This window comes from Martes martes (genome assembly GCF_963455335.1).
Source record: "Martes martes genome assembly, chromosome: 4".
NCBI lineage: Eukaryota > Metazoa > Chordata > Mammalia > Carnivora > Mustelidae > Martes > Martes martes.
This window is the reverse complement of record NC_137891.1, coordinates 130,238,488-130,265,542: the sequence shown is the minus strand read 5'-3', so window position 1 is coordinate 130,265,542 and position 27,055 is coordinate 130,238,488. Positions and strand designations below refer to the sequence as shown.

General features: G+C 40.2%; 1 protein-coding gene across 2 annotated transcripts in view; it reads left to right on the top strand.

The window, feature by feature from the left end:
• Positions 1-27,055, top strand: part of LOC308341472 (serine/threonine-protein kinase TNNI3K) — a 312,271-nt gene that overhangs the window by 263,507 nt on the left and 21,709 nt on the right. The window lies entirely within an intron of this gene.

The window sequence follows — 27,055 nt, the reverse complement described above, 5'->3', positions numbered from 1 at the left end:
AAGGATGAACCTAGAAAATATGCCTTCAGTTGGAAGAAGCCATCCACAGAGATCACATGTTATATGATCCTCTTTATATGAATACCCAGAATAAGTGTGTGAGTCAGTTCAGGCTGCCTTAACAACTGGGTAGTTTAAAGAACAGACATTTATTTTCTCACTCTGGAGGCTGATAATCTGAGATCAGGATGCCGGCATGGTCAGGCTCCGGTGGGACGTACCGATGCCCATCTTCCTGGCTTACAGATGGCCCCTTTCTCACTGTGTTCTCACATGGCAAAGAGAGTTCTGCAATCTTTTCACCTTTTTATAAAGGCATCTGTCCTGTGAGATCAGGGCTTCAGTCTGACCTCATCTAACCTTAATCGTCTCCTTAAAGGCCCTATCTCCAATACAGTCATATAGGGATTAGTGCTTCAACATACGGATTTGGTGGGAGGGGGACACAACTCAGTCCATAAAAGGTAATATGTAAATCCAGTAAAAAAAAATTTTTTAATTAAAAAAATAAAAATAAAGCAGACTGGTAGTTGCCAGGAGCTGCGGAGAGAGAGAAATTAGGAGTAACAGCTTAATGTGTACAGGGTTTTATTTTGGGATCATGAAACTATTTTGGAACTAGAGAGAGGTGGTTGTAAAACACTGTGAATGTACTAAAGGTCACTGAATTGTTCACTTTCATATGATTAATTGCATGTTATGTGAACTTTACCTCAAAAAAAAAAGAGTGAAAAAGAGGGGGGGGGGGAACTTAAGCAAAGGAGCAAGTCAGAAAAAAGAAAAGAAAAAAAATTCAACATTCTTCCAGAATGAACTCTACTATTTACATGCCCCAGTTCCCAATAGACAGTCTCTTTGTCTCTCAGCTTAACTGTAAAGTTTCAAGGAGAGATATATCAATTATGTAATGCCATAATAATTCTCTATAAAATCCATACCAGAATCCAAGAACATACATTCATAAGTATTTATTTCTTGCTCATGTGTCTCTGAGCCGGTTGTAGGTGGCTTGACTGAGCACAGGTTTTATCCAAAGTCTATCCCACATGTCTTTCCCTGTCTTTGGCGCAGCAGCAACTTGAGACATGTTCTTCTCATGGACAAAGGCTAGGAACTCAAGAGGACAGGCCCAACTTCACATGCCCATTTAATCCCTATGTTCAAGTGGTACCCCATGGCATTCCATGGGCGCGTCACATAGCTGAGTCCAATATCCAGGAGAGAAAATATATTTACTCAACCTCTAGTGGAAAGTACTGCAAAGTCTTTTGGCAAAGGCCATAGACATGTGAATATCTATGAATAATGAATTAGTAATAAAAGCAGTGTGCTCTGAGAGAGAATGCGATTGGCCCTTTTTTGGATCAAGTGGCCACCCCTGGTCTTAGCAAGTGTGGCTGGCATGGCAGTGGGGTCATTTTTCATTAATATAAACATGGCTGCCAGGTACCCCTATTCTGGATGGGGAATGAAAAAGGCAGTCACTTGTGAGCTGGATGGATACCATAGAAAGTTATACTGCAAAACCATGGAAATCTGGAAAAACTGGCTTAAAATCTCTGTGCTTTCACATGAGCTCCAGAGCATTTGCAAGTTGCTATACATGTGTTCTCTTACACACACATAAATGCCTCCACACTCACTCACACATTCCATCATCGCAGTAAGAATGTGTATCCTGAAAGTGGAGAAAGATGATCTGGAGTGAGCAAGGATCTTACGCCATATACAAATTGCTGATGTTGGTCTCTTCGCCATAGTTATTATATTCTTAGTCTAACAAAAGAGTTGCAGCTGCTGCTATGAAGAGATGGGAATCCGAATCATAAAGCCTTTAATCTACCGAATGTCACAAAATTAAGTATCAGTGGGTTTGATTGATAACCAGGCAAAGTGGACGCAATTCTTTATCAGATTCCAGTCTCTTACATAATTTCATAAGAGGCTCATAGGCCAAGATTAGATTAGGTTCAGTCAGAGCATCGTCTCCTGGTTCCATCTGCTCTTCTCATTCTTTACTTGCGGTTTTAAAATTAATTCTCTGAACAGCCAGATTTTGATATTTCCAAAGCACAGTCACCTGAAATTTGTCTACTTTGAGCAGAAGTTAAGAGCATGAGCTGTGGAACCATATACACCTGAGGTTCAATCTCAGCTTTGCCATTTACCAGCCCAATGACCTTGGGCCAGTTACTTAAAGTTTTATACATAAAATAGAGATAGTAATACCAGTTTTAGGATTGCTGTTGAGAGAGGCAGTATTGTCATGGGAGGGAGTGATTGATTAAAAGATGCCAGGAGACCCAAGCAAACCAAAAACTACAAGGTGCAGTAATGTAGGTAAGTCATACACCTTACAACACATAGACAGCCGCACAGCATGGGAGACACAGCTGCACTCCCAGTAGGCCCTTAAAGAACCCAGAGAAATAAACTGTTGCTCATAAAACTGCCCAAATGGGGTGGGAAAAACCCATCAGGTCTTCGAGATGTTGCTTTTGATAGTCTCCTAAGGTTCCTTATAGCTTTCTGGCCCCTCACAGCTGTTGGAGAACTCTGTTAAATCTTCATCTCTCTACTTGGCTCAGATTTCTCTTAATAATGTAGGACATCCTGAGTATTTGCTGTGAGGGTGCATGGAAGTTTTGTTTATTGGTTGTACCATCCCTCTAGCAAGTTCAATCTCTGGACTGCTTGAAATCAACTCCAGAAATAGATAAAGCATTTAGCTAAGCTGTAAGATGTACTAAGATAGGAATCATGTGTGTTTTATTCATAACCACATCCCTAGTATCTAGCAGTATGGTTGGCATAAAGTCGATATGTAATAAACATGTGTTTCATAGATAAAGAATTGAAATAAATGGGCTCAAAAAATCATGATTATTATTAATTTGGAACATAATGCGTGAAAGAGCTTTAACTAATTTCGGTATGCTTTCCATGTATATACCTATCATTATTGAGTGCCTACTGCATGCTGGGTGCTATTTCAGACCCTTTGAGTAGTCATCTAAGTAAGGCTCAGGAAGTAGGCATTCCAATTTTTATAGATGAGGAAACTGAGCCTCAGGAAGGAGAAGTAACTTTCCTAAGTTTGTGGAGGCAGAACTGGAATTCTCACCCAAGACTGTTCTATGCTTTCTGAATTTCTCTGGCACAAGAGGTGGCACTTTTCAGAAGCTTGATATATTTTGCCAATACTTGTATTTGCTGGACTTCTTCCAGCTTCTTCTGGAAGCCAATCAGGGAAAGAATTCAGCGACTTCTCCTCCGCCTGCCTTTTTAGCTTTTATTCTGAAAGACAGAGCAAGTGAGACCAGAGATCGATAGGTTCTTAAGGTCAAAGAGCCTGAGGATACAGGAACCGATGGAGTACCTCCAGCAAGGCCACAAGTTCAACAGCCTGGAAGACAGAGGCTCGCAACTTTGGCCGCACATGAGAATCACCTGGGGAACTCTTACAAGTACCAATGCCCAGGGCCAATTACACCCAGACCTATGGGGGAGGAGGCACCCAGACATCAGAAGCTTTTAAAGCTTCCCAGATGGAAAAAAAAAAAAAAAAAAGAAACAAAAAAACCATAGAAATGAGATTTCTGAGATGATTGCAACATTCCCCCAAGTATGAGAAGCAGGCGAGAAGGGAACCCTGCCGTGCTAACCTGCCAGTCACTTTGTGGGGAGGAGATGCAACCAGTGGGATACACGGAAGAGAAAAGTGAGGGCAGAGGTGACGCAACAGTTGTGACCAAAGGACACCATTTTGAAGGTTAATTACCTGTGGGGTCTCTCCCTGAAGTCTTTACAATGTGCTAGTAACTGCTGATCTGAGGAGCATTCTAACTTGTTAAAATCACACAAGGTGTAATTTTTAGCCTAGTATCATGCTTTTAAAATACAGGTACAGGATTTGGCCTGTGGTCCTGACTGATATATGCTCCCAATTCTGGGCCTCTCAGCCCTCCACAACTTCTTAAAAATGATATATTTATTTTTCAGTTTTGGGTTATGAAGTTCACAGCCTGCAGTTTTATAATGCATGATTTGATGGGGGTTTTGGTTGTTGTTTACTTGCATATTTGTTTTTTAATGATTATTGTTTTCCTTCATAAAATACAGGTCAAGGTGGGAAACTGTCAGATTACTTTCTTGGCAGGTCATAGGGACCTACCAGTTCCCACTAAAACCACAAACTGTTGCAATCTGAGATGGAGGAAGGTGCTCCTGAGGGGCTGCCTCTTTTAAAATATTTTATGTCTCTAGATATATTTGGAAAACTAAGCATGTGGCACTTGCCCCTCCCACTGGGTATGAAATCTCTCCCATCTCTTACATGGATTACATCATGTAAATTTAGAAATGACAGAGTGATACACAACCTTTCAGATGCGAAAACCAATTAGTGTTTGTGTGGGGCTGGGCTCTGAGAATAGACTGCTCTGACCTAGTTAGCCGTCCAGTAGAGGAGAACCAGAGATCCAGGGACTGCAACTGTAAAACAGATACATTTGGAATTAACTTCTCACATTAGGAAAGGGTCCATCAAAGGGTTCCTTTAAATAGGAAGTTTGCCTAGTGCACTTGCAATGCGGTTTAACTTAAAAAAGTTGAATGTAAGTCATAAAATTTTAATTTACACTTAGTTTTTCCGGAATGCAGGATTTGTGGGTGATGACAGTGCCCTGAAACTGATGTTCCTAGGGAGTGTGAAAAGAAAGGAGAGCAGGGAGGCGTTCGTGGCCATTTGCCAGCTTGGAGCAGAATGTTTATCAAGTAGGAGCAATCCTGTCTCCTCGTCACCAAAGGCCAATACTTCCCTTTTTAATCTACCACCTCTCCTACTGCAACTTCCCTCCACCTCCGTAAATGCCCTCCCTTCTTTCCCTGCCTTCCTCTCCCCCAGTTTCTATCTCTTGCCAGCTCACCACAATCAGCAGTCTCAACAAGGAGATATGACCACTTTAAGCTCTTCCTACCTTGCTTCTCTCCTCTAAATGAATTTTCTTTTTTTCTTTAAAGATTTTATTTATTTATTTGACAGACAGAGATCACAAGTAGTCAGAGAGGCAGGCAGAGAGAGAGAGGAGGAAGCAGGCTCCCCGCGGAGCAGAGAGCCTGATGCGGGGCTCAATCCCAGGACCCTGGGATCGTGACCTGAACCGAAGGCAGAGGCTTTAACCCACTGAGCCACCCAGGCGCCCCTCTAAATGAATTTTCTTATGATTTCATACAATCCATGGCTCCAGTCTCTCTCTCTCACACACACGGACACACACGTCACACACACACACACACACACACACACACACACACACACACACAGAGTTAACCCCCAGTCCGTTTGTCCCACATGACTGCTCTGCTTTTGTTTTAACTTCTCTCCCATTATGACCTTAATTCACTTAAAGCTCCACTGCCAGCAACTAACCGTCCTTCTGTAGAACTCCAATTATGTCAGTACCCTACTTTAAAGCCACCGGTAGGGGCGCCTGGGTGGCTCAGTGGGTTAAGCCTCTGCCTTTGGCTCGGGTCCTGATCCTGGAGTCCTGGGATTGAGCCCAGCATGGGGCTCTCTGCTCAGTGGGGAGCCTGCTTTCCCCTCTCTCTCTGCCTGCCTCTCTGCCTACTTCTGATCTCTGTCTGTCAAATAAATAAACAGAATCTTAAAAAAAAATTAAAAAATAATAATAAAATAAAACCACCAGTAATACTCCATTACCTCTAAAATTAAGTGAAATCATGTCCTCCTGCAATCCCAAATGATAAATGGTACATTTTCCAGTCATACCTCCCACTGAGCATCATATGTCCCAGGCGTCCTAAGCAGAGAGTTGCTGTCATTTCTTCTCTTCTTGAATGAGTACTGAACTTTCTATAGTGTTTGGGACAATCCCACAAAATAAAGAATTATCCTGCACAAAATAGCAGTAGCATCCCTGGTAATGCACGCTATAGACAGATTAGAAGTTCTACTGTATCCCATACATTCCTGTGTTTAACCTATGGTTACCCTGTTCCTGTATCCTATATTTTTTTAACCTTGTCACCTTGACCAGTCTTGCCAAAATATTAATAAGCCTTCAGTAATAGCTCAGTCAGCTCAATCATATCATAAGGGAGCCTTTTCTGGGGCTACCCGGTCCCCACTTGTGCCTTATCAAAGGCCATGGCATTTTGTGGCACTTCATGTGCTTACATTATTTTGTCTTGTAACTATTTATTTTTAGCTCATAAATACTTCAGGGACAGAAATTGTCTTCTCTTTTGTTTTTATTCAGGTGCCTACAATATCTCATTTATAATTTAACTGTATGTGGTAAATACTAAATATACTTATTTATAATAAATTAGAGGATTCATTAGTTGGGCTACAAATGCCATGCTTTGTATTTCTGCATTTTAAGAGAGTAAAACTCCGGCACTCAGAGTTTTTGACCCCTGCATTCCTATCAAGTTCAGGTATGTTCTTATCCAAAATAATGAACCACCAGATAATTCAGACTTCTTTCTACACCACTCTTTCACCATTAGAGCTTTAGATGTCTACCTATTTCTTTTTAAAGAAGAATGGAGGTACCTGAACTGTGTGAGGAGAGAAGTGACTGATAACATTCATTCCCAGTGTGTTATTAGAAAAGAGAGAGACAGACAGACGGACAGAAAGAGATTGCCTTCTGTTGAGGCAGTTAGGAGAGGTATCAATGAAGAGGCAGATGTTGGAGATGTGGTCCAGGTATAAAGAGAACAGGATGAACAAACATGAAATAATGATTGCAAACTTTCTTTTCCTTCTTTGCAAATAAATATATAAACAAACAAATAACTACAAAGGCATCCCTTCCCCAACTGATGTGTAATAGTAGTTCTTTTATTCATCAAGGATCTACATTTAGATAGATCTGTTTTCAGTTTTTCTATTCTGTTCCATTGGAATACTTGTTTATCCCTATGTCAGTAATACAGAATTTTAATTACAGTAGCATTTTTAAAGTCTTGATATCTGGTAGGGTTTGTGTCATCTTGGCTATTCTTGGTTTTTCTTGGCTTCACTCATATAGATTTTATAATCAGCTTGCATTTTCTACACAAAAAAATAAGATTCTGATTATAGATTTTTTCAAGTTTATTTTTTATTTTTTTAGCAATCTCTGTACTCAGTGTGGGGCTCAAACTTATGACCCTGAGATCAAGAGTCTCATATTCTTCTGAATGAGCCAGCCAGGATCCCCAGATTATAGGCATTTTAAACCTATAGATCAATATGGGAAGATCTGACATCTTTATGATATTGGGTTTCCCCTCCCATGAGCTTCATGGATTTTGCATTTATTTAAATGTTTTTTTAATATCTGTTGGGGCTAATGTAGAGTATGAACTCAGCCATAATACCTAGCTTGCTAAAATGTAACACAGAAGCCGCAGGGGACGAAGGAAGTTTTCGGACAATGGGGTGGGCCTTTGGAAGACCAAAGCCTTCATGACCACTCTGCTCTTGGAATGTGGCGGGGAGTTTCGAAACTTTCTTTTTTTTTTTTTTTTTTTTTAAGTTTTATTTATTTATTTGACAGACAGAGATCACAAGGAGGCAGAGAAGCAGGCAGAGAGAGAGAGGAGGAAGCAGGCTCCCCGCTGAGCAGAGAGCCCGATGCGGGGCTCGATCCCAGGACCCTGGGATCATGACCCAAGCCGAAGGCAGAGGCTTTAACCCACTGAGCCACCCAGGCGCCCCAGTTTCGAAACTTTCTTAGCCCAAACAGCCATCCTGCTCCGTGATCTAAGAGATGGATGCATTGTCCCTTAGGCTATGTTTAGCAGAACTCTTAGAACAGGCAGATTAGCATATCGTATCTTTCTGGTAAACAGAGCTTCCCAGTTTTAGCAAGACCGCTTGTCACACTTGAAGTGCTTGAGAAACAGTGATATCCTGAGGGACTAATAAAAGCATTAGCAAAGAAAAGCGAAGGGTCTTCGTCTCTGAGCATTGACCCCCGTGATGTCTCCTCTCTTTCACAGCAAAGTTTGCAGTAATCTTTCATCCATCGGTACAGGGATTTCTGGCCATTCCCAGCAAATATCTTTAAGATAGATTTCATAATCTTCTCTGTAAGTTTCTTATATACCTTTTGTTGTATTGATTGTTTTATTCATTGATTGCTGAAATAATTTGAATTCATTGGCACCATATTATTTTACTCTCTGTAGTTTTTCTTTTTTCCTCACCCTTTTTTTGTTTTTTTTTATTCTTTGAATATGCACTCTGTTTTTCTTTTTTTCATTTTTAAAAACTTGTATTTTCTTATTTAAATTCAATTTAATTAACATATAGTATTATTAGTTTCAGAGGTAATTTAGTGATTCATCAGTTGCATATAACACCCACTGCTCATTACATCAAGTGCCCTCCTTAATATCCATCACCCAGTTACCCCCGTCCCCCAACCTACTCCCCTCCAGCAACCCTTAATTTGTTTCTTAGAGTTAAGGGTCTTTTATGGTTTGTCTCCTTCTGTTTTCATCTTATTTTTCATTCTCTTCCCCTATGTTCATCTGTTTTGTTTCTTAAATTCCACATATATGTGAAATCATATGATATTTGTCTTTCCATGACTGACTTATTTCACTTAGCATAATACCTCTAGTTCCATTCACATCATTGCAAATGGCAAGATTACATGCTTTTTGATGGCCAAATCTGTGAGTGTGTGTGTGTAACACATCTTCTTTATCTATTCATCTGTTAATGGACATCTGCATTTTTTCCATAGTTTGGCTATTGTGGACATTGCTGCTATAAGCATTGGAGTGCATGTCCCCCTTTGAATCACTGTTTTTATCCTTTGGATAAATACCTAGTAGTACAATTGCTCAGTTGTAGGGTAGCTTTATATTTAACTTTTTGAGGAACCTCCATACAGTCTTCCAGAGTGGCTGTACTAGATTGCATGCCTATCAACAGTGGAAAAGGGTTCCCCTTCCTCCACATCCTCACCAACACCTGTTGTTTCCTGAGGTGTTAATTTCAGCCTGAATATGCACTCTGTTTTTCTATTCTTGGTGGGTGCTTAGAAACCTTAACATATTTAACTTAACAAATTCTTTATTTAATATATTTGTTAATAAAACAGAAGATCTCCCAAACAAAAGGTTTTGGAGTGTTTTAGTTGCAAATCATTCTCTCCTGAATTACATATTTCTGTCATTATTTTAGTTTCATCATGATTTTTTTAACTCTACATCTTAGATACTATTTTATTGTTTTATCCAGCTATGGTTCATTTAGACTTACTCTTATTAATGGCTTCATTATTAATTGCACTTATATTTCATACCTTCCTCGTAGATCATTTTCCTTTTCCTCAAATACATCTTTAAAAATTCCTTTCACATGACTCTGTTAGAAGTAAACATGTGGAAAACACCCTTATTCTCCCTCCTTCTTGAAAGATACTTTAGTGAATATGGGATTTGAGGTGTTTAATTAACTTTTTGCATATACCTTCAAGATGCATTCAACATGTTTCTGACTTTCCTTGCTGCTCTTAAACTTTCACCTATGGATCTAATTATTTATTTTATTTCCAGTCTACCCTTTATAACTGCTGTTAGCACTTCTCTTTGTCTTTGGTAGCCTACATTTAACTATGTGATATATAGTTTTAATGGATTTGATTTATCTTGCTTTGAATTTCTTGGGTGTCTAGCATCTGAGAATTGCCATCTTTTATACATTCTAGATAATCCCTCACCACTACCTCTTCTAATATTTCTGTAGCCCATCTTCTTTATTTTTCCCTTGTGGAACTCTAGAAGTTTAGATCTTCTCACTCAATTTTCCACATTTCTCAATCTATTCATAAATATTTCCCACCATTTACTTTTTCTATGATGACTTCCGGTAATTTCTTCAAATCTGTCTTCCAGTTCATATATTCTCTTGGTAACTGAATCTAATATGTTGTTCTGTTCATTACATTTCTATTTCAACTTATTTCTAATTTCTATTCTATATCTAGAAAATGTGTGTGTGACAGTGTGAAAGTCTCATGTTTCTTCCACATACTTTTAATTGATTATTTTCTTTCTTCAAACACACTTATTTAATATTCTATATCTGAAGGTCTGTAATTTCTAATCACTCTTTATATGTCTAATTATGTAGTTCATTGTTTCTGCTGATTCTTGCTCCTGAATCATCACATATTTAAAGATTTGTGTTCCTTTTGTGAGATCAGGTCCTTGGAACTTTATCTCTCCAAATTTTTTTTGGCACTTTATTTGGTGTAGGTTACTTCACAGAAGCTTTGTGTTTGCTCTCGCTAATCATATAGGTATACGAACCCCACAGGACCCCTTCAGAACTTCCACTTGGAGTTTTTCATAAAATACATGCAGTGGTATTTTCTATTTTTAAACTTGGAACTTTGTGAACTGTGCATGCGACTTCTGAGGGTATATATTTCATTTTTTCTTTTTTTTTTTTTCATTTTACCTGGAGCCGAGGACAAAACAGACACTAACCCTCTTCATCTCTTTATGTAGAGTAGATTTTATTTTTCCTGGTTCACTCTGGGATTGTCGTTTGCAGATTTTAGCTTTATACCACTGTTTCTTATCTGACCTCCCACCTTGCTTGAACCCAGGCTGTGTTTCCCACTGTGTGGTTCAACAAAAGTCAGGCTTTAGGCCAATAGGAATCAGTATCTTCAAAGCACTTACATCGACCTGGAATCATAATTTTAGCTAATCATTTACTTTTTCATTGGTGTCTACACTAACTATAAATTTCATGAGAGCATGAACTGCTTTTCTTCTTTTTGATGCTGTCTCTCCAATACTTAAAACAGTGTCTGGCATATGGTAGGTGCTAAATACCTATTTGTGGAATCAATGAATGGTCATGACAGGCCCTCACAAATATTAATGCTGTTCAGTCTTCACCACAATCTTGTGAAGTAGGCCTCATGGTTTCCATTTTTCAGACAAAACAAACGAGACTCCAATGATATAAGTAATTTGTATGATGCTACATAGTGGGAAAATGATAGTTGATAGTTGAATCTGGGCCTGCTGGTAGTTTCCCTTACACCACGATGTCTCTGGAGGCTCAGCCTGACCAGAATGTATGAACCATCTTTAGGAGGCAGGAACTTGTATCCTCTGGTTTGGGCTTTGAGAACCTGCAGAGAGCTGCCTACCTATCAAGTTCTGCCAGCTCCACTGGAACCTGGAGCCCTCTCAGTCTGCAGCCAATACAACCTTTGACTGCAGGGAAATTATCCCTTCTCACTCCGACTACCTCAGATCCTGGCCAGTTTACCTCAGTTTATGCCTGCTTGTGACAGACCTTAATAACCAGCTGCCTTGCACTGATATAGACGTAGCCTGAACACAGCAAACTCCGTATCTGCTACACATACACCAGCTTGCCATGGCCTAACCCTGCCCTCTCTGTCTTCTTTAATCATGTCTCTGGAAGCCAGCCTGACTCCCTGGCCACATTTTAAAAGCCACAAAAACCAATCAGTACATATAAAAAGATAAACTCTTCCCTTCTAGACAACGTGGGACCAGTTTTGAGGATAACTCTACTTTAGTATGATTCCTTTATTGAATTAAATACATTGTAAAACTAGGCCTCCTTTTTTCCCCCATTTCTTCATTAAATATATTCTCTAGTACAGTAACCAATTGCATTCACTGTATTTCTTTTAAGTAATTTGTAGCTGACATTTGGAACAAAAAAATAACCTATCTAATGATGAGGATTTCAAGAATTTTTTAACCCTGGAAATGAAAACAGACACTGCCCTTTCTCACTCATAAATACAACCTTCCAGCTGATGCCACATGGAAACAATTTTAAGATTTATAAATGTAAGGAGACATTAGAAAGATAGCATCTTTGGTTCCTGAACTGTCTCCCTACTCACTAAAGATTGTTGATTAAAATATGACATTTAAAGGATTTACAGAAGACCTCAGTGTGTATCAGAGCATCACAGTAGTATGTAACTCTCACTTCAGCAATGTCTTCTGAGCTTATAGGAAGTGTTGCCTTACAAACTCGCTCGGCAAGTTCTATGGGCCTCGCTCACATTTTTTGTATAATGAGAAGACTAAAACGTTGCTTGCCTAATCTAGGGACAAGAAAACTCTCTTTTTCAGGATAGTTATCACCTCTGGGATGTGTAATTTTTGTGACATTCACTCGCTGAAGGTCAGTTATCAAGCTTTTTTAAGGGTCTTCGCTGAAAAAATGTAAAAGCCAAAGGAGGGCAGCTAGAATCTAAGCAAGTGCCATAATGCCTGTCAGTTGCCTTTTATCTTTCTTTTTAAGCTCCAGTCTTTTTGAGGTGCCCATAAATCTTTCTAATTAACAAAAGCAGAAATTTTCTTAATGCCATAGGGTATGGAGTTGAGAGAGAAAAATACACAGTTGATCACATTGATATGAGGGTGTGAAAGTACTTGGTACACCTCATTATGCCCCCAAGTGTCATCTAATAAGGAGGAGAGATTAAAGAGAGTGGAGAGGGGTCTTGCGGGGAGTTAAAACTTCTTCCACGAAGGGCCGAACAACTAGCATAGCTATCTGTTTATATCTACATACCTCTCCACCACAGCCCCAGGCGCCATACCCAGAAAGCACCTCAGTGAAATAAGCGAACAATTCCCATATGCACACGTACACACAAAAAGTAGAAAGAAAACTATAAATTGATTGCTAGTGCCCCCTGCATTTTATGCTGCTGCTATCCTACAAATTATCAGAACTGGAAATAGTCTGCGCTAAATTGGGATGGAGCTCTCTGTAAGAGCTTCCCTTTAGCCCCTGCGAACTGTAAAGCAGTCAGTCTTAGGAGAGGCTCTTTCGAGCTGCCTTGCTCTCTAGCGCCGCCTAGCAACCAGTTGACAAACCACACGTGGGGCCTCCAGCCCTTATGACTGCTGTACTGAGAGAGAGGCTTCGAGATTGCACACTGAACGCAGGCTGGGTTCAGCTGCAGAGTTCGGAGCGTGTGAAAAAAAATGCCATCCCTTTCCTTTAATTCCTTGCCTTTCGAAAGCACCCTCAGTTGGAAACAGACATTTTCCATAAAAAATGTAAAAAAAAAAAAAAAAAGCAAACCAGAATACTCTGTTCAGAAGACGAAGTGATGAAAAATAGGAAATTAATAAAAGTGAAAATACGAGAAAAGCCCTAGGTGTGTAAAATTGGCACCTTTTTATACGTTTTAAGGACCTGCATGTATTGTCAGGCATAACAGATTTACACGAAAAGAGTGAGCCAGTGACATATTTAGGTGGCAAGCGGCGCTTGAGAGAGCATGAGCCGTGGCTCTCCGGCTCTCCGTGTGGCTCTTCCGACGCTGATTTTCACGTTCTTTTCTGTCCTTCAGCCGGGCTTGTTAGCAATCGAAAACGGGCTCCCCTGTCACCCAAAAGGTGAGCCGGGAGTGCACTTCCCTCTTCAAGTGTTTTGTAATCCTAATTAACTAATTCCCGGCCAAGGGAAGAGAACCTGCAAAGATTCGCCAGAGGCAAAGTGCTAAATAAACGGAGACCGATTTCTCCGTTTTCAATTTGATGAAATGACAGAGTGGCACAGCGAATGGCCTGACTTTCTAACGATCAGAGTTTTATGAGGGTTTTTTTTTTAATTTTATTATTATTATTTTTTTAATTCCTGGAAATGAAAAGAAAGCCTGGGCCTTTCTCCATTCATAACCAAAACCCAGAGCCGAGGGCCCAGGCCCATTCTTGGTACATCAAAGCCCACCGATCCTGCCTTGGGCGGTGACATTTGTGTATGACCGAAAGCAAGACTTGGTCCAAAAGTGCTGCTTTTGAGACTGCTTCTGCGCTACTGAAGTGTCTGACAGGACACAGCACGGAGACCAGAGTGAACCCCCGGCCTAATTAAATCTGTACAGGCGGCACCGAGCGCGGTTCCGAAGCCCGGACTCCAGCCCCGGCCCCGCCCGGCTCCCTCCCCACTCCAGTGTTTGCGCCGCGAATCTCTTGCCAGCATGGCAACTGTTGCTATGTTTGCAGTAATAAGAAGTGGGTGATGCCGGTGCCTCTGTAATGATTCAGATACAAGAGCAATGATTTCTAAATAGATTTCTGAAGCAGCTCTCACAAAGGCTCTGCACCGCTCAACGGGTTTAACTCCTCATAGAGGTTTTTTCTCTTCTTTTCATGTTCTGCACCTCCCATGCAGACAAATTCTAACCCTCACATAATGCAAAAATGGCAACATGCTTCCTTTTCCTTTCCTGGTATCTGGAACAGAAAGTTGTTTTTTTGTTTTTGTTTTTTTTTTGTTAAGATGTTTCAGGAGTTATTGTTTCTTATTTATCTCCTTGGCAACTATGAGATTGAGTTTTTCCTGGTGTGTAGGTAAGCCGTTAAAACAAACTGAAAAAATCGTGGATCCAGACAAAAGATAATTCCTGTATTAACCAAAATGGAATGAAAAATCTCTATCGTTAATATTCGTTATATTAGCTGAGCACCTTCTATTAATGAGCAGATGTTTTAAAGGCCTCAACTGCAAAGAAGTATGAAAAATTCACTAACGGGTATGATTATCTTCCCGAATCCTCTTCCAAAGAGACAGCAAAAAAAAAAAAAAAAGAGGAAGGAAGGAAGAATATTTTGAATATTCTTGGCCTCAATCAGGCACCAATTTGCTAGCCAGTGTCAAGTACCCCACCCCACCCCCTTACTTAAAACTGGCTGCTAGCACAACCTAGGTCCTCGGGGAGATAATAACTGAGATCAGGCCATGTTCATTGACGGCAACATTAACTTGGTCAAAAAAGGGAAAGAGAAGGCACTTGATGTGTTTTGATTATTTACTATGTTCCAGACACTGCTGTGCATTTTTTCTTCACCACTCATATCACTTGACTTATCACAGCTCTTCTACAAGGTAGGGATTATTTATCAGTATTCTGCAAATGGGAAAACTGGAGCACAGAAAGGATAGATAGCCTCCCCAGGCTTTGCAAGCAGTAAACAGCAGGGCCGACACTGAGCCTAGATCAGTCCGACTCCAAAGCCCAGGATCTCTTGACTACTTGCTGAGCTGCGGCAGTGTGAGACAGAGAGCTGCCCTCAATACTAATCAGCTGTGTGGCATGAACAAGTCCCTTCCTGACCTGGGTTTTAGGGTTCTCCTCTATTCTAAGGCATGTGAACTTGATCATTGCTACTCAGGGTGTGGCCCACATACCAGCAGCAGGGGCCTGTTGTTAGAAGTTCAGACCAGGCCCCACCAGGACCTACTGAATCACAACCTGCATTGTAACATGACTTGTGAATGTGCATTAAAATTTAAGAAGCACAGGACTTACCAGTCTCTGAGAACCCTTCTAGCTCTGGTATATTGGGAATGCTGTCCCCTTTATCACTATATTTCTGAATCCAACTCCTCCAAGGTTATGTCATCTCTCCTTCCACGCTTTCCTAATCCCAACTTTATGCTTGATGAAAAGATTTTTCTCTCTTTTAGCCAAAGCTTCTTACCTTAATTCTTACCACTTTCTACTTAGTATCATGCCTGTCCTGTGTAAGTTCCTTGAGAGGCAGAACCATCCATATGAAATAATTTTATATCTGTAATACCAACCGGCATAATACATTACACTAAACAAATATGTTGAAAGAAATGTTAAGTAAATCATTACCTGAATTTAGTTATAGATATCATATAGTGCTCTGATTGTAAGATCCCCATATTGTCCATTATGAATATTTCAAGGCAAGCGCACGCCAAGAGTTCTTTAAATATGGATCCAAAGAAGCCCAAGGTCACACTGGTCTTAGGAGATGGAACCCAAGGAATACAAAAACACTAATTCAAAGGGATGCATTCACCCTAAGTTTATTGCAGCATTATTTACAATAACCAAGATATAGAAGCAGTCCAAGTATCCATTGATAGGTGAATGGAGATATACACACACACACACGCACGCGCACACACACACACACACATATATATACATATATATATATGTATATAATATATGTATGTATGTATGTGTATATACACACACATGCACACAGGTATATATATACGTGTATATATATGTATAAGTATATATATATGTGTGTGTGCGTGCGTGTGTGTGTGTGTATATACACATACATATATACATATATTATTCGGCCATAAAAAATGAAATCTTGTCATTTGCAATAACATGGATGGAGCTAGAGCATTTAATGCTAAGCGAAATAAGTCAGAGAAAGAAAAATACCATATGATTGCACTCACGTGTGGAATTTAAGAAACAAAACAAATGAGCAAAGGGAAAAAAAAGAGAGATATAAACCAAGAAACAGGGGCGCCTGGGTGGCTCAGTGGGTTAAAGCCTCTGCCTTCAGCTCGGGTCATGATCCCAGGGTCCTGGGATCGAGCCTCAGCCCCACATCAGGCTCCCCTCAGCGGGGAGCCTGCTTCCTTCTCTCTCTCTGCCTGCCTCTCTGCCTTCTTGTGATCAAATAAATAAATAAAATCTTTAAAAAAAGTAATAAACCAAGAAACAGACTCTTAATCATAAAGAACAAACTGATGTTTACCAAAAGGAGGTGGGCAGGGAGACGGATTAAATGGGTGATGGGGATTAAGGAGTGCATTTGTTGTGATGAGCATGGGGTGTTGTTGTATGGACGTGTTGAATCACTATATTGTACATCTGAAGCTAATATAACACTGTATGTTAATTATACTGGAATTACAATAAAAAGCTTTAAAAATAAATACAAAATAGCAGATGTAGGCAGCCAGTGTGTACTAGCATGTTTTTCTGTTCCATATCTTTTTAGCAAGAAATCAAAAGCCTTCTGGGAATACCGACCATGAGTTAAGGGTTAGAACGTAGCCCAGGACAGGTGTCCTATAGAAGAGCAGCTCAGGAGGAAGGGGATGACTTAATAACACAAGAGGAAGCTGGTGTGCTACACTGGAAAGCCCATGTACTTTAGGTGCCAAAGGTACCTACCTGTGTTCAAATCCCAGTTCTGCCTCCTAAGAACAGTGTGAACTGGGGCCCAAGTTTGCTGTAGGTGTCGTGATATTACTTTGTCTGGTTTTTGCAAGGACTGGAGAAAATACATATAAAACAGTTAATATTATCCCTGGGAAGTTTGTGTTGTTTTTGTTTTAAACTAGACATAATTTCTACTATTTTAGAGTCCGACCCAGAGATAGATAAATACCTTTCTGAGGCTGAGAAAGTCTATATCTGCCTGGAACTCAGAATCCTAATTCAGACACACTGCTCTCCTTTTTATCACTTATTCTCTTTGAGATAGTAGGACATTCCTTTTTCTCATTAAATACCAGCTTTACCTATAAATTTCTCATAGCTTTTCCTCACCTATCTCCACTGCTTGTTTGTCAAATTCAATAATGTTGGCCATTCCCTAGTCAAGTTGCCATTTGGATTAAAGTCAGGGTTTCTGGATATTTTCTATCCAGCAGCTATTTACATGAAAATGACAGAAATCAGGGGAAATTACTTTCAAGGATTTTAATTTTTCTTTTTTTTTTTTTGCAAGCCTTGAAAAGAAAACCATAGTTAATTGTGAATGTGCCTGATAAATGCTAGAATACTACACAAAAATGGAAAAGATTTAAAATGCTTGAGAAACAACAAATCTAAATATACTGTTTTTGCCCAAATAAACATTTTCCATTCTATTAAAAAATAATCCTTTATTGTTCAAGGAAGGATGAGGCTTACACTCTTTTCTTCAATGCTATTTTACCAAATCAGCCCAGAGAAGAAAAATAGAATCATAAAATAAATAAAATTGATGACAAAACACCACATGAAGATGTTGGTGTTGTTTTTAACTGAAGACATATGTTAAGGCATAGAGTATTTGACTATGGAATGTACTTGTGAACTACTTTCTGATATTAAGTGATCTGAAGTTCATATTTTTATTTTTTTTAAGATTTTATTTATTTATTTGACAGAGAGAGATCACAAGTAGGCAGAGAGGCAGGCAGAGAGAGAGGGGGGGAAGCAGGCTCCCTGCTGAGCAGAGAGCCCGATGTAGGGCTCGATCCTAGGACCCTGAGATCATGACCTGAGCTGAAGGCAGAGGCTTTAATCCACTGAGCCACCCAGGCGCCCCATGAAGTTCATATTTTTAAAATAAGTTTTCTGCCACTTGTATATTCTTTGGCTATTTTTCTTTCTTTTTTTTAAAGATTTTATTTATTTGGCAGAGAGAGAGATACAGTGAGAGAGAGAACACAAGCAGGGGAGTGGGAGAGAAAGAGGCAGACTCCCCACCAAGCAGGGAGCCCAGATGTGGGGCTGGATCCCAGGACCCTAGGATCATGACCTGAGCCAAAGGCAGTAGCTTAAGGACTGAGCCACCCAGGCGCCCCTATTTTTCTTTCTTTTTTAAAATGCAGACAATTCTGAGTTTAAAGACTACTTAGGAAATTTAAACCACATTATTCACCTCCAAATTTTTACTTACTGAGTTCTTTAGCACAAAGGACATTAAATTCCCTTCCTTTTTTCTTATATCTAAATGGAAGGAGGAATACTATCAAGATTCTTGTATTTTTTTTTTCAATTACTGCCCGTTGAATTAGGCTAGCAACTTGCCCTATAATTTGTCCTCAAGTACAAAGATCTATGTGTTACATTTATTTAAATAAATTCCTCTTTATCTTAGGGAAACATATAGAAACTTGAACAGTATACAAAGTTTAATTGAATATGGCTAGATTTGGAAAGTTCATGGAATTAACCAACTATCTCACAAAAACGTGTTGGGGTCCTAGTGGTACATAGAACTGTATGTGGCCCTATCCAGAGAGCCCCCAGTATTTTGATAGCTAGTCTTACATAAACACTCTTGGCGAATTGAATACGTTGTCTTTTGTTCTTTCCTCCCTCTTTGTCTTTCCCATTTTTTCTTTCCTTAAAAGATTACCAATATTTTACATATAGATGAGAAAAGCCTGATGTAGGCATCATGTTCCCTCACTTGTCCAGACCCTTCATTTATTCTGTTGCTACTGCTGATTTATTGCTCTTTCCTTAGGTTGTTCCACTGGAGATGTATTCATCTAACATATATTAAGCATCTACTATGTGCCAGATCCTGAGTCAATATTGGGAATCTAAAGATGGGTAACGTCTCTCCTTAGCTCTGACAGAATGCAGTCTAGTGTGGAGGTCAGAGAAACAAGTGGGAAGATAAATACTGAGCCAGGAGTAGGATGCTCTGGCATCTGGGGAGGGTCAAAAGAAGCTTCCTGAGGACAATGCTGCCGAACTTGAATCTGGGAGAATTAGCCCAACAGACAAGGGAAGGAAAGGTATACTAGGGAAAGAAAGCATCGGGACCAAGGTAGAGAGGTGGGGAACAGCAGAGAGTGAGATGTGACATAGCAGAAGAGAGGAATAAAGATTTAAAATGGGCAGAAGTAGAAATAAGAGTATGGAGACAAGTGAGGCCCCATTCCTTCTCTCAGTGAACAGGCACTAAGACCTCAGACTCTCCATCCAGACAGGGAGCATGTGAGGCTCTTAATGGGACTGGATACTGCAACCAGTAGTCTTTGTTGAAATCACACTGGGGCACGAGTCCAAATTTCAAGCGACTGAACGAGCATGATTTCTGCAGCTGTGTTTAGAATGGTTCAGCAAAAAGACTCGGGTGGGTATAGAAAATGTAGTGATACAGATGAGACAGGAGTGACGTAGACACAGTAGAGGTCCACCTTGAACCCAAGAACAGCCTCTGGAGCTGTGCCAACCAGGCAGCATTGCAGGGGTGGCTCTTGACACTCAACTAATCTTACACTGATGACACGATCGATCCATGAGGTCTCTCTTTAAATGGTGAGGCTGTCTCTTTAAATGGTGGGGAAAGATAAATAAAAATGTAAAGTTCTAGGTGGAAGGGAAGGGAAGAAGGAAGGAAGGAAGAAGAAAAAAGAGAAAGAAATTACCCAAAGGTTCCACAGCCTGTAGTTTGCTAATCTCTAGATTGAAAGGTGAATGATAAAACCGAGACCTACTGAGTTAACTGCCCAGCATCTCAGCCATATGCCTTATTCCTCTTTATATGCATCTCCACTCCCACACCACTCCCATCTGCCTTCATCCTTAGTGCCTAGAATAGCATCGAGCACATGGTAGTTCCTCATCAGAAGCTCATTGATGACAGAACCGATACCTACCACTGACAGGGTGCTATTTATACTGTTCTGTTTTCCCTGTAGGGAGCTTCGTACTATGTTTTTCAAAATGGGCACTCAGCTATGGCATGCCTCACTCCACATGGAAAACTTCTCTCTTAACAAGCGTATGACTGGGCAGACCATGCAACTACTCAGAGTTGGCTTTTTCTGCCTTGGCCCAGGAAAATGGCTTACCATGGAAAACCATAGATGACTTTTGCCATCTCCTAAGCATCACTCACGACAAGACACTTAAAAAAGAAAACACTCCTGACTCTATAAAGTTGATGCTAGTTTTGGATTGTTCACAGAGGCTTCGCCAAAGGATTTTGTCGTTAGGTCAACCAACCACCCGGGTTGCTCAGTCAGTGCTGTTTGGCTGGCCGGGGAACACAGCAGAAGTGGCTGAAAGGAGGAATTGGTTGTGGACAAAGAATTGGCATGAGCCCGAGGGCTGCATGTGCTTTTCCAGGTCATTCACTCGGCGGACATTTACTGAGCACTTACAGTGGAATCTGGAAATGTACATGACTGAGACTCCGTTCCTTCTCTTAATGAACAAATCGTTTTAATCCAGTGTGCTTAGTGCTCTAATCAGAGTGAGTCCTTGGACAGACAGAAACACAAGGGCACTGCTAGGAGTTGGGGATCTGGTGGTGACTCCCTGGCAACGTTCGCTCCGGAGGGAAGATTCATTCCATAGACACATCCCTCTTCAGAATCCTCCACATCTGCAGAGAATTTGCGCTCTCACTATGAGTTATTCCTTTTCTGTCCTCCCTTCTTTCTTTTTCTTCTCCTCTCTTTCTCTCTAAACCAGACCTAAGCAAGTCTACATTATCCAGAAGCAGCTGGTGCTACAATGTGGGAGTGTTAAATGTTTAACATCTTGTCACTTGTGAAACTGATGGAGTCATCCTTTTTGTTTCAGAGTTTCATGTTTAGGGGTTGAAAAGCTAGATTGATGAGCATTACCAGAGAGAAATATTTTTTGAGAAGTTAGTGAAGCTGATGACACGTTACTTTACAGTTTAGTGAAATTCAGCAAATCTAATTCTATTATCCTGTCAAAGTTTCACAAAAGGGAGACCTGAAAGCATATTTAAGATGAATCTTTAAAGATTTCAGAAGCCACAGCCACATCTGCAAAAATCAGATGCATCTGGTGCTGACAGACCTTTGTTTTTTTTATAGACTAAGGAGAGTAAATAATCCTCCAACAACTAATTAAGTTTAAATAAAGTTATCTTGGTGATTCAGTGCCTGCCTTTTCTCCCTTAAAAAGACTGTCAAGCAGTAAACCATAACCACGTTGTTGTTGTTTTTTTTTAATTGAAAGGCTTCACATAGCCAGATTTACCCGGGCACACCAAAATGGAAGCTTCCTTGATGAATCATAGAACAGAGTACTGAAATAGAGATTTTATAGAGCATTTAAAGCCAGATCATTTAGGCCCTTGTTTATTTTCACAATCAAGTATAAGACATGGTCTAATAAATGCATTCTTACCAAAATGTCAGGAGTAATTGTTTTTAAAACATTTACCCGCAACTCTACATTTTTTTAGAGGTTCACAAGCTGACAAGCTGAAAGGGCTTTATGATCCTTTCAGCAATTGGTACAACTCTATGTGTGCTTGTACTGAAATGCTCATTATTAAGTCCAAGAGAAACATTGATGTAAAGGTTTGTTTTAATAGAAATTGCTTTTTTCCCCCTCTCTGCTATTTAATAACCATTCATTACAGGAGGAAATTCTCAATAAGTTTATTGAGAATTAACTATGTACCATATTTATATTATCTAATTAAATATTCCTAGCTACCTGCAAGGTAGATATTTTTACTCTGAAGATGGCAGAACTGATCAAAACAGAAATTAGGCCCTGAAATAGTAAGTAGGGAGGTTGGGGTTGACCCCAGTCTGACTAACCAGAAAGCCCATGTGTGTTCTTCCCAGGACAGCATACGAAACTGTTTGGAATGCATGATGAACACAAGGTCAAGGCTATGGCTTCAAATGTGAGGGGTTGCCATGGATTGAATTGTGTCCCCCAGAAAGACAGGTCAATGTCCTAAACCCCAGTACCTCAAACCGTGACCTTATTTGGAAATAGGCTTCTTACAAATGTAATAAGTTGAGGTCATACTGGAGTATGGTGGGCCCTTAATCCATTACGAGTTGTGTTCTTCTAAGAAGAGGCGAGAGAGAATGCTATGTGAAGACAATGGTGGCAGAGGTGATAGCATCTACAAGCCAGGAACATGGAGAACGACATCACGTCACCAAAAGCTAGAGACAGTCAGGGAAAATGTTCTCCCTCAGAGCTTCCGGAGGGAACCAACTTTGAATTTGGACTTCTAGCCTCCAGAACTGTGAGAGAGTAAATTTCTGTTGTTTTAAGGTGTCCAGTTTCGGAATTTTGTTACAGCAGCCCTAGGAAATGAACACACGGGATAAAAGAAATTTACCGAGCCTAGGAACAAAACCAGCCGGAGACTTGATGTTAGGCTGATGCCCTGAGTGAGAAAGAGCAGTCACTTGTTATTTCCCTTCATCCTTTGTGGTTGTACAGAAAAACCACACCATACCTAAGTTGAGATTTAAAAGACATTTTCCGGGGTGCCTTCTCAGAAAGAAAAAAATATGTAACTAACCAAAGTTATAGTTAAATTCTAATATTTTGTACTACCGATACATGTCACAAGGACACTGGGAGACGGTGTGCTCTCTGAGGTCTCACCGGGGGGTCTCTTTGATGGTTGCTGTTGGCAACCAGTTCTACAAGAGGCACAAGTGAAGACCTAATTAAGGCAGGAGTCATGAAGAAATTGCAGGTAATTGAGGTCAAACACAACTGAGGTCGGGCAGGTGACTGACATCCGATTTAGTCAAACTAAGGAGATCAAGGTTTGACTCGGGCAGAGACAACAGGTGAGGCCTGGAGACTGATCACTGATGGAAATAATTAAAAGCGGGATCTGACAAGGACATTCAAGGTAGGTCAAACAATAAGTGTGATGGAATCTAAGGTAAGTCTGAGGTTTTCCTCTTCAGAAACCTAGTCCTCTTCAGTTGGCTCTTATTTTAGACTGGAGATCTTCAGTTGTTGAAAGGACTATAGTACCCATGCCAGCCTAATGCCCTGAAGAGCCAGTTTACCTCCTTTATTCCCACAAAATGCTGATATCTGACTCAGTCAGGAAGGAGAAATTTGCCTTTTGTGGAGAATGTGAATAGAGAATAGTACTATTATCTTAAAAGCCTCACTAGGGAGGTGGGGGAGAGAGATCATCCACTTCCTGATAAAGTCATCCTCCAGGGATCTTCCAGCAGAAATTGTGCTGAGAATGTGAATCTGAAGAGTAAATCATTTTTATCTATAATTTTATTGATCATAACTCAGGTATTTCAAGATTTTTAAAAATCTGGCCATGTCTTTTTGTTCTGAAATTTCCCATGAGCCAGGAAAAAAATTAGCAAATGTTGAAGACTAGTCAATGAATGCTGCTATCCACTCATTCATTCGTCTGTTTGAGCACTACTTACTAGAATAGGGAGAGGGTTCCGAATTTCCAGGCGTTTTGCTAATGTTGAAGACAAAGGCAAAAATAAGACATGGTTCCTGATTGAAGATGATAAAAGTGTAGTCAATACAATGTGGTAAATGCCTGTACTTGAGACAGTGAGGCCATCTACTGTGGGGCTTGTGTGAGGGTACTGTGACCAAGAAATTCATTGGGTTGGGGCCTATCCGTATAAGGCAGAGCTCAACAGGCACTGAGCCTGGAGAAGCAGACCATGTCTGCTGCTAGGGACCTGGGCCGTGGCATCTCTGCAGTAGATAGCATGGTCACCCTTGTCTTAAAGGAGGGTCATTTCCACAACTTTGCTGTGGCCTGGAGAGAGGAAGGAGCTGTCTAGTGGCAGAGGACATCAGTTACAATATTGGCAGGATGAGGCTTTAGTTAAGATCTGGCTAGGTCTGAAAGAGAAATACAAGTCGTGGAGAGTGCTACAGTTTAACAATGGTAACACGATATCTACTTCGTATGTGGAGGAGGCATTGAATATTCTCATCACTAATACAAACATTGTATTTCTGCAGAAGTAGTAATGGATGTGCTCTCCTACATCCACACTTTCCCCAACCCTTACTATGATAGCTTAAGGCAGCTTATTTTTGGTATTTTCCAGTGTTTGAACATTCTACATAGAGGCATGGCCTTATTGACAATTCACACAAATGATCTCAGTAATTGCTAACCACAGGACAGACAGTATTTTCTCTAGCATCATCTACCCAAATGTGACAGAAGCCTAAAAGACGTTTTTATAATGCATTTCCCATGAGCAGAATTGAGGAAACACTGATAAAAATTCCAAATAAAACAGAAACATCATTGTCCCCAGTCTCCCGATGTGTTGATGGAGAGATTATTTATGGCTTGTCCCCATTTTGGCAAATGAGATTCGTTATTATCTATCAGAGGAATCACCTTCAACACCTGTGAGAACTTTCTATGTACAATGTATCTGTAGGGATAATTCTTTTGAAGGAGGTTAATGACATTAATCCCATTTTACAGATAGGAATAAAAGCGACTGGTTTATCATGATCAGGTCAGATAGTAAATCAATGCCTCATTAACATTCATTAGAATTTTCACTGCATTCAATTTCAAATTAAGCTCCTTCCCTAAGGCACTTAATTATTATCAAGAATTTTCTGGCATTCACTCCTCACTGATTCATATGTCAAACAGTTGAGCCCACATATGTGCCAGTGGCATAAGACCTGCCCGGAACAGTGAGTGGATCAACTGAGCCAGACTATGGGAAGTAGTTCGGGATCAGTGCAGAGGTAGCCTTTAATAACAGTACTTAGTAATGGTGATATTTATCGAGGGCTCCATACGTGTAGGCACCATGTTATACATTATATATGATCTGTTTATAACTCATTGTAGCAATCTCAGACCTCCATTTTTAAAATGAGGAATCTGAGACCTAAGTAGCAACTTGTGTAAGGAATATAGCTAGTAAGCCGAGAGGGGATTTGAGACTAAGCCATCTGAAGCCAGAGTTCATGGTCTTAATCACTAAGCCAACGTTTCTCAAATTTACTATGCATCAGAATCACCTGGAAGGCTTCTTAAAGCATAGATTGCGGGGCCTCCTCCCAGAGGTGTGATGCAGGGTTAAAAATTTGCATTTCCAATCAGTTCCCAGAGGATGCTGAAGCTGATGATTCAGATACCACACTTTGAGAACCACTGCTCTAAGCGATACTTAGTGTAATCATCTTTGACTGTGCTCAGCATATACTAGGAAGCCATTCAAAGTTTTCAAGCAAGTGGTGACCTAGTCAGAGTTCTTGCTCAGAAAAGATGAGTCTGGCAGCTATGTGTAGGATGCTAGAGGGCAGGTGACAGACCAAGAGTTTCTTAGAGTAAGGAGAAACCGAGAGTGGGCAACAGATGCTGGGAAATATTGGCCTGGTGGAAGGGACACAGAAGGTTTGCTGATTGAGGATAAAAGGGCCATTAGAGGCGACCCTCTATGCTTTGGTCAGGGTGGCTAGAGGAATTATCCAGCCCTTCAATAGGAATTGAAAGGATAGAAGGAAATTCTGTCTTCTTATTGAGGTATCTCCTGCTTCCACATAGTATCCTGCTCTTTGTTCCCTTTATTTATGGTTTCTGCATATGATGTTTCCACGGCATTTTCCTCCTTCCTCTTTACCTCCAGGACCAGTATAACCTAAGGGCAGTTGTAGACTCTTGGTTTTTTCTACGATGTTGTTCTTATCCCTAGAGGACCTCCGGTTCTCCTGCTCCCACATCAACAGCTCCTGTTGAGCCCTGCACCGGGGTCTTAGTGAATTCTGCTAATCATGACTAAGTTTTTGGTGTCTGTTTTATCAGAAGCCCATCTGGGAAACCTACTGTCAGTGTCATCATCCATCATAAATGGTATTCAAAATAATATCTGTTTTTTAAGTTCAAAATTATTGTATTGGCTTTTTGGGTTTCACATTTTGCTTTTATGTAATTTATTTTCCATAAGTAAAGCATGCATTTTTAAAACGCCATTTACAAATATGCATCCTGAGAAAGCATTTAGTCTTCAATTTAAAACAAATTACCTTACCTTAAAAGTACAACTTTTAAAAGTCCTTAGATTGATTTTTGTAAACTAAATTACAAGGATGCTAGAGTAATAGAAAACTTCTAAGAATCTCTTTATTAAGTAAATGGTTTACAAAACAGTTCCACAGACTGTATCTTTAAAAGAAACTTCTGTTTTATACATGAATTTTCCCAAAGTGAGGACAGGTATCCACAATGAGGATACATTATGGCTGAGATAAACCAAAGGTTAAAAAAAATAAAATAAAATAAATAAAAAACCAAAGGTTAACATTTATGATGTTCACCATTCTGAATTGTAAAGTATTTATCATCTATGCCTGGATTATGAATGACAGTTCTTCCCCCCCCCCAAAAATTGACTGAACTAGGTTCAGAGTAGGTGTTTAGTATGAAAACGTAAATTCATGTCATTTAAATACACTCACAGAATTCACGTGACCTTGCCTCCTACTTTTCTTAAAAATTTGAGACCACCTCCATGACTGCCACCAAGTTTCCTCCTCGATCCTTATAAACTTCCTTAAAAACTTCACGAATCTTCTTCTATTTATCTTCAGGTAGAGAAATAGTGCTTGTCTTTTCTGTGTCTAGCCTTTCCCTTTCTCCCAGGTCTTGCCCCTTGTACTGGTCACTTCCTCTGCCTCGGCTCTTTCTTCCTCAGTCTCTG